Raw genomic sequence first — 7,516 nt, 5'->3', positions numbered from 1 at the left:
CATTTAAGGACGCTCCCCTTTAAGCAGACCTTGAAGACCTGCTCGTGGTCTGCTCAGTAGCAGCATTATGAATAATCTTACGCACTAAATGGACATACGGGATACAGAATTAACTTGTCAAAACTTAACATCTTATATTAAACACAATTGTGAAGTGTCAATTACTATAAGGGCTTGTTTGTAAAGTGTCCTAATAGGTTTTAAGACAGTCTTGCTTGCCTGTGACCAACACTATATGCAGTAATGAAAATAAGAAAAACATTTTGCAATCAAGTTTGTGTTAGAGGCAGGTGAAAAGGGCCGCCATACTGATATATGACTACCTATGCATTGAAAAGGAACAAAATATTATATATGTTACATGATATATTATATTTTAATATATTATAACTTAAGTAAATAGAGCACCAAGAAAGGGAACTTTGTTCCTGCTGCAGCCCCACTTAAAACCTTGCCTATTGCAGTCTTAAGTAGTACAATAAATTGATGGAGTATTTTTTTTAATCCATGGAATGGAATGCTACTGGAAATCAGAATTTGTGTTTGTTGTAACTATATCTGCATTTCCCAAGCTTTAGTTATGCCCAGTCCCATTGTAGTTGGAGTTTCTTATGTCTTGTAGCAAGCCCCATCAACAGTCCTCTGAACCTCAGCCAGGAAAACTTCCCAGATTTCTTTTCCTTCCAGTAACTCACAAGACACACAAAATTCACAAACCTTTAAACTCGTACATTTCTGCACTCAATTATGAGTTTATGTCACTTCATATTGTACATCACCTGCTTAGTAAAACATGAGATTTTCTCTCCTTTGACATTCTGCACAGATTCCAGTTAAATGAAACACGGTCTCCCAGAAACATTTGGTTTCTGGTCTTGAGTGTTGAGACTGTGTCACAGCTGAGGGAGCTTGAAACACATGCATAGTGTTAATCCATAGACACAATGTCTATTTAGGGTTTCTTTAATATTAAAGGGTATGTACTTTTTCAAAATTCTCTGACTTTTAAAAATCCTGTCCTGAAAATCATTTAAGTAACAAAACTGTACTTATCATTTTTTTTTAAATATTTTCCAATTCCCTTCACCAAGAGACCAGGACTAAAATTACTTATCATGTTTTGTAGGGTTTTGTCTTTTTCAGTTCTCATGTAACTGTGTCTGTTTTTCTGTGTTGATGTGATTAATGTTTCTACTTTGCTTCAGGAAGGGAGTTCAAACCATTGCACTTCATTGTATGCAGATGCTTGTGCTAAAGGCAGCCTGCAGCATAAATGAAAAACAGACTCTAATAGCCTGGGTTATGATTATACCATCTGACCTATGTGTATTTTCTTGCTTCTCTTTTTGTTAGCCAAGGTTGGAACTGAAAATCAACTGATTTTGTTCTTTTAATTGATTAGCAATTATATTTGTACTTCTTTGAGCTTCTCCTAAAGCCACTTCTAAGTTTTGACTGAGGAGTATCACATCCATGACATATCAAAAGTTGCATGATCTCTGTATGAATTTAATTAAAATAGCACAGTTGTAAGATACATCTGGAACAAGTCTACTAAAGTACGGTACATGTAGAGTATTTAACTATTGTGCTTAATCAAAAAAGTTTGGTGCTTGTACTTTACTTGAGTATTTCCTTATTGTGAGACTCCATTACAGTTAAAAAGGGAATGCTGTTGATTTTTCTTCACTTTTCTGAGTAGGTTTAGGTACCTGTTGGTTTGCAGATAAAGATTTTGCATAAAAAACACACAGTATTATAAGCTCATCACATACAACTGTATCAACAGTTTAAAAAATTGTCAGACTTTATACCTCACCCCAGCTACAACTTCATAATTCTGCCTTCGTATTAACTTAACAACAATTTAATTCTCTTAAAGGAGCCATAGACATTTTAACTTGTCACAGCAGGAAAAGCACAAGTCTAACAAATTTTGTTAAAGATGGCTCAGTTCTATTAAGTGTCCCAGGAAAGGCAAGGACACAAATTATACCTGTTGAGCCAATTATGAATATGATTTGAGTGGGACTACTGATGGGAACAAGTTAGATCAGGTTTGTTCTTGTTTAGGTTATTTTGTGTTAACAGTCAACAAATCATATCCTGTGTGACATGCAAAGATTCTTATCTTAAATCTTCAAATCCAGTTGTTTTCATAAAGCTTTTTTTAAACACGTTCAATATTTGCAACTGAAATCAGCAACCAATGACATCACTTGTGTGTTGCCAGAGGGAGACATACTGGTAAATAAACTACTTTACTTGAAGTTTGCTTTATTTTACAAAATTCACTCACCTCCAACTCCTTCTATAAGCCATATAGTCTGCATTGCCCTTGCCTCTCCATCAAGGATCTCACCCAAACTCTGCCCTTTTTCCCTTCTTTTTTGGCCTTTTCATTGTAAATCGTGATGCATTTAAATAGTACAAGCTGCTGGTTTCTGTCCATTTTTGTTTTCGTACAAGAACATGCAACATTTGGCATTCTTGCAGAAATTACTGGGTCTTCTATCAAAACTCCAGTCATTACTGACCAGTCATTCAGTGCGTTGTCTGGTATATTTACTCAATGGTTAGGTTTAGGCTTCTTCCTGACTGTCAAAGACTAAAAATCTGTGCAAGTTGTTCAAAAACTTATTTATGTGTGGTTTGTCCAGTCTTTGTAGATTTCAGTTATACTTTAGTTTAGTCCCAGGCTTTAGTCATGCCAGTGAGCCAGAATGCACAATACCAGGAACCTGGAACTAGCTCACCTAAATGGAATGTGCTCAATATTCATGTTATTAATTACACTTGTGCTTTTCCTGCTATGATATGGCAAACTGTCTGTTTTGAAAAAGACATATACATCTGCACTTTCACTTTGACATGTGTTTTTGATGGAGTATTAGTGAGTACATTGTGTTATTGCTAATTTTATTCAATTGATCTCCATCACCAAAATGATGTAATGTTAAGTATTTTAAATGTAAAAGAATGCCCCCCTTTATCTTTTTGAGTAGCTTGGTTAGAATGAGTCAGACAGCCACTAAGTTTTATTCATCCTTCCTTTTTGCACTTGTGTGAGATATTAATGGCCACTCTACCACTTATGATGATGAGGGATATTTTTCTCATTAAAGTGTTACAGATCATTTATGACATGAAGTTTGTTTTGATTTTCAGAGGCATACATTTACTTGTAGCACGGTGAATGATAAGTTGAATTTCTTAATCAACAGGTGCTTCCTGCAGGTTCAACAGAAGTATTTCAAACCTGCATCTGCAACAGTCACGTTATCACAACCACACTTTGCAGGAAGTGTGTAACTGTCACTTGTTTACAGATGATTAGATGACCTTGTGCCGAATTATGTTTAAGTAATTAAATGTAATTGATTTAGGTAAAAGGGTCCATGATTATGCACCAATTGTTATATTAGTCTTCGCTTGCACTTATTTTCACCAGTCTCCTCCTACAATTCACAGTTTAAGCATTGTAAGATCAGTCATAGTGGAAAATATTAGCACACTGTATCTTATTGTCATACTGTATGTTTATTATGTCTTACTGAAGAACTATGCCAGAATTCTTGTGCTCCTTATTCTGCAAACATAACCAAACATTACAGAATTTGTACAGGATGGGGCATGCTATAAAAGCTCTTTCAATTCATCAGTCAGCTGTGTTGATCATTTGAAACTGTCTGGATAGACCATGTTAAGTACAGGCACATAAACACCCTTAACTGATAAAGTGAACATGAGTCAGACGTTCCAAATGGATCAGTCATACACTTGCAGTTTTTTATTGTAGCCACTGGATGGTAGCAGTCAACGACAGAACACTTGATCAATCTTTCACCTAAGTTTTGACTATGGTCTCAAGCGATAACACTTATTGTGATGTCCTGTATCTTAATAAAGTTATACACATACCCAGCATAGTGGGTCCAATTGACTACATTGCTCAAATTGTCTACATTGCTCAAATTCTGAATAAACAGGGTTCTGAAAAGGGTTCTAAAATTCTGAAATAAAATAATTTCATTAAAATTATTTCCCATTTTTAAGGCGATTTGGGTTCTCCTGAGTTTACATGCATTTACTTTAAATGATGAAATGATATAAATAGGTTTTTATACTCTGTTAACACATTTGGACACTGAAGGCTAGCTTGCTGCATACAGGCAACGTCATGTCTCTTAAAAATGACTGAAGGTCCCTGTATGTCTGTAATACATTCCACACACAATAGCTTTTTCCAGCCTGAAATTTGGATCAGAGTTTCATCCAACAGGCCCTGAACAAATATTTATCATTGTGAGTTGCACCTGGCATCTTTTCAAGAAACTGTATATTTTATCCCCAAAGAACAGCATAAGGCCAAGAGCAGGCATTGCAGAGTTACACTAAAATTTACATTTAGAAACAAAATATAGAGAGGCACAAACAATAGCGATGACTATACATCATCAATATATTTCTCATGAACAGGGAGCTCTCCATCTGCATACTGCATGTTTAAAAAGTACACTATGTCCTTATCTAAACAAAAAGAATGTGGAACTCATCCATAGATGGCATCAGCTCTTTTCCTCTGCATTGTAGTTATGGGATGAGCCATGGTTTTTTTTTTTGGATAATTTTTTTTTTTAAATAAGTTTCATTCTTGTAAATAGAATTTAATCCAGTTTTTTAGTTTAGTCAGGTGTGTGCTCTATGTCAATGGTCTTTTTCTTTTGGCTCCCAAAAAAGAAAACTGGTACAATTTATGAACCTGGGTTTAGAGGGCTAACTCTCTCAGACAGACAAAAACCTATAAATGCCCTCAGTGCACAATATTATCAATAAATGTCATCAAGTCACAGATATTTATGAGCTAGAGGTATATTATTTAGATATATTTTAAGTAAATGGGCTGATTCCTGGTTGCAGTATGGCAACACCTGACCAGGGTATGTGCTTGAAGTGACTGTTAACTTGTTGGAAAGTCACAGAGCTCAGTTAAAAGGATGATCAGGATGATCAGGGCATCCCTAAGTGTCTTTTAATATTGAGTATCTGCCAACCAAACCCAATCCAGTGTTTGTTTTAGTTGATGTTTTCCTTCATATTACAGCTGCAGCATACTAAGGCTACAGCAACATTTCATTCAAATACAGTAAAATTAGCAAACATTTTAAATCAGAACAGCAGACTAGCTCTGCTTAAAGAAAATAGATCCTTGCTTTTTTTTTTGATGGTTTCCTATAATATTTTATAGGAGTATAGGAGTATTTTCTGATATATCTGTGCATAGGAGTGATATTGTGGATCTACTGTGGCAGGAAGCTTTTGGCAGGTGTCAGACTGCCTCTCTTCATGTCCAGTGTGAACAAAATACTGAAATTCAGCTGTTCTGCTTCACCTGAGAAATGTCCCTGAAAGAGATGTAAAGAGATGCAAAATGACTACTGAGACAAAAAGACTTCAAAGAAACACAAATTAACTACAAATTAACTACAAAGAGATGCTAAATGACTACAAGATATGCATAACAACCCGAAAGAGAGAATAACTAGAAATGAATATAAAATGCCAATAGATAAACAAAACAACTACAAAAAGATGCATAATAACTACAAAGAGACACATAATAACTAAAAAAAACACAAAACAACCAATGAGAGATGCAAAACAATTACAAAGAGACACAAAATGACTACAAAGAGATGCAAAACAACTAAAAAGAGATGCAAAACAACCAAAAAAGATTCAAAAAAATGACTACAAAGAGACACCAAATGACTACAGATATGCAAACAACTACAAAGACACAAAAAAATTATAAAGAGACACAAAATGACTACAAAGAGATGAAAAACAAGACAAACAGATGAAAAGTGACCCCAAAGAGACACATAATGACTACAAAGAGGCGAAATACAAATGATGCAGGTGTCTTGCTCTTGTAGACAGGAGGAATGGGGGGACTTTTATATGTCTGTACCTGGAGGCCAATTGTCTCATAATCTGCCAAAAAAAATTTTCGGAAATCAAAGCACCATACACCAAGATAATCTGACTTTTAGACCCTAGTATGGTTCAAGCTTCAAAAACAGTGGATTTTATATTTCCCATAATGCAGCTTGACAGAGTCTTCTGTTTAACCATCCCTGCCTGGTAATTGCTCCCATGTTTCAAAATCAACAACTGAAGTTCATAGCACAGGGTTTTGTTCAAATATCTTGTCTCCCAGCCTGAGTCAGGGTAAACCTGATTAGATATTTTAGGTCATTTTCTGAGACTTCAGAAAGCTCCCTTCTGAGCAACAGAAGATGTTATACAGACTGGGTATACTCATCAGGATGAGTAAACCAAACTTCACATGTAAAATCAGTCGAGTATCCCTTTAAGTTACTCCTTGCCTTTGAAGTCAATGTGGTTTTACCATCTTCGTATTGTTAAAAGTACAGGAGACTCAGGCCTAACATTAAAGTGGTAAAGATTTGCCTCCCAGGATTCTAATCAAATATTATATAGTCTGAGGTGAAGGAGATTCGTCCAGCCACAGCCAAAGTCTTCCCTTGTATATTTTCACTACCCGCCTTTGAATACTAGGAATACTCAATGAAAACACTTTGATTAACAACAGCATCCTTCTAAATTGTAACCGTTGTTGTAGTTGCTGGATATTATTTAAGCTTCAAATATACTTAAATTTCAATTTCAGAGTCTAGACGTACTGACAAGAGCCTTCTTCTATGGACCTGACCTAGACACACACAATCTGTACTTTAACATTACTGAGAAGAAGCTACTGGCACTTTATAGAAACTCTTAGACTAGACACATTATATCTAGGAAACCTTTACTTTAAGTGCAGATAGGGTACTTTATTTAATACTAGTCAAAGCTAACAGCAATAAACAGTATATATGTATATATATGGCGTATATATATACATGGCAAGGTAATAACACGAGAACAGATCCTCCCACATAACAACAATGCTCAGTGGCTAGTGAATCTAAGAGCGGACCACAGCAATCTCCCAGAACAAGATCCAGTAACCATTACAATGGCAGACATCTAAGAACGAGTGTCAGGTATGAGGAGCTGGACAGCACCGGGCCCAGACATGATCCACACCTACTGGCTAAAGAAATTGACTGCACTCCATGAACGCCTGGCAGCACAAATGAACCAGCTGCTGATGGATGGGACGCACCCAGAGTGGTTAACCCAAGGGCGGACAGTCCTGATAATGAAGGACCCCAAGAAGGGCATGATCCCATCCAACTACCAGCCAATAACCTGTCTCTGTACAACATGGAAGCTCCTGTCAGGCATCATAGCGGCTAAGATAAATAGGCACATGGCCCAATACATGAGCGGGGCCCAGAAAGGAATTGGTAGTAATACCAGGGGTGCTAAGCACCAGCTACTGGTCAATAGAGCAGTCACCCAAGACTGCAAGACCAGGTAGACCAACCTCTGCACCGCCTGGATTGACTACAAGAAGGCCTGTGACTCAATGCAACACACATGG

This window comes from Xiphias gladius, chromosome 4 (genome assembly GCF_016859285.1).
Source record: "Xiphias gladius isolate SHS-SW01 ecotype Sanya breed wild chromosome 4, ASM1685928v1, whole genome shotgun sequence".
Classification (NCBI taxonomy): domain Eukaryota; kingdom Metazoa; phylum Chordata; class Actinopteri; order Istiophoriformes; family Xiphiidae; genus Xiphias; species Xiphias gladius.
This window is presented reverse-complemented; position numbering follows the sequence as displayed.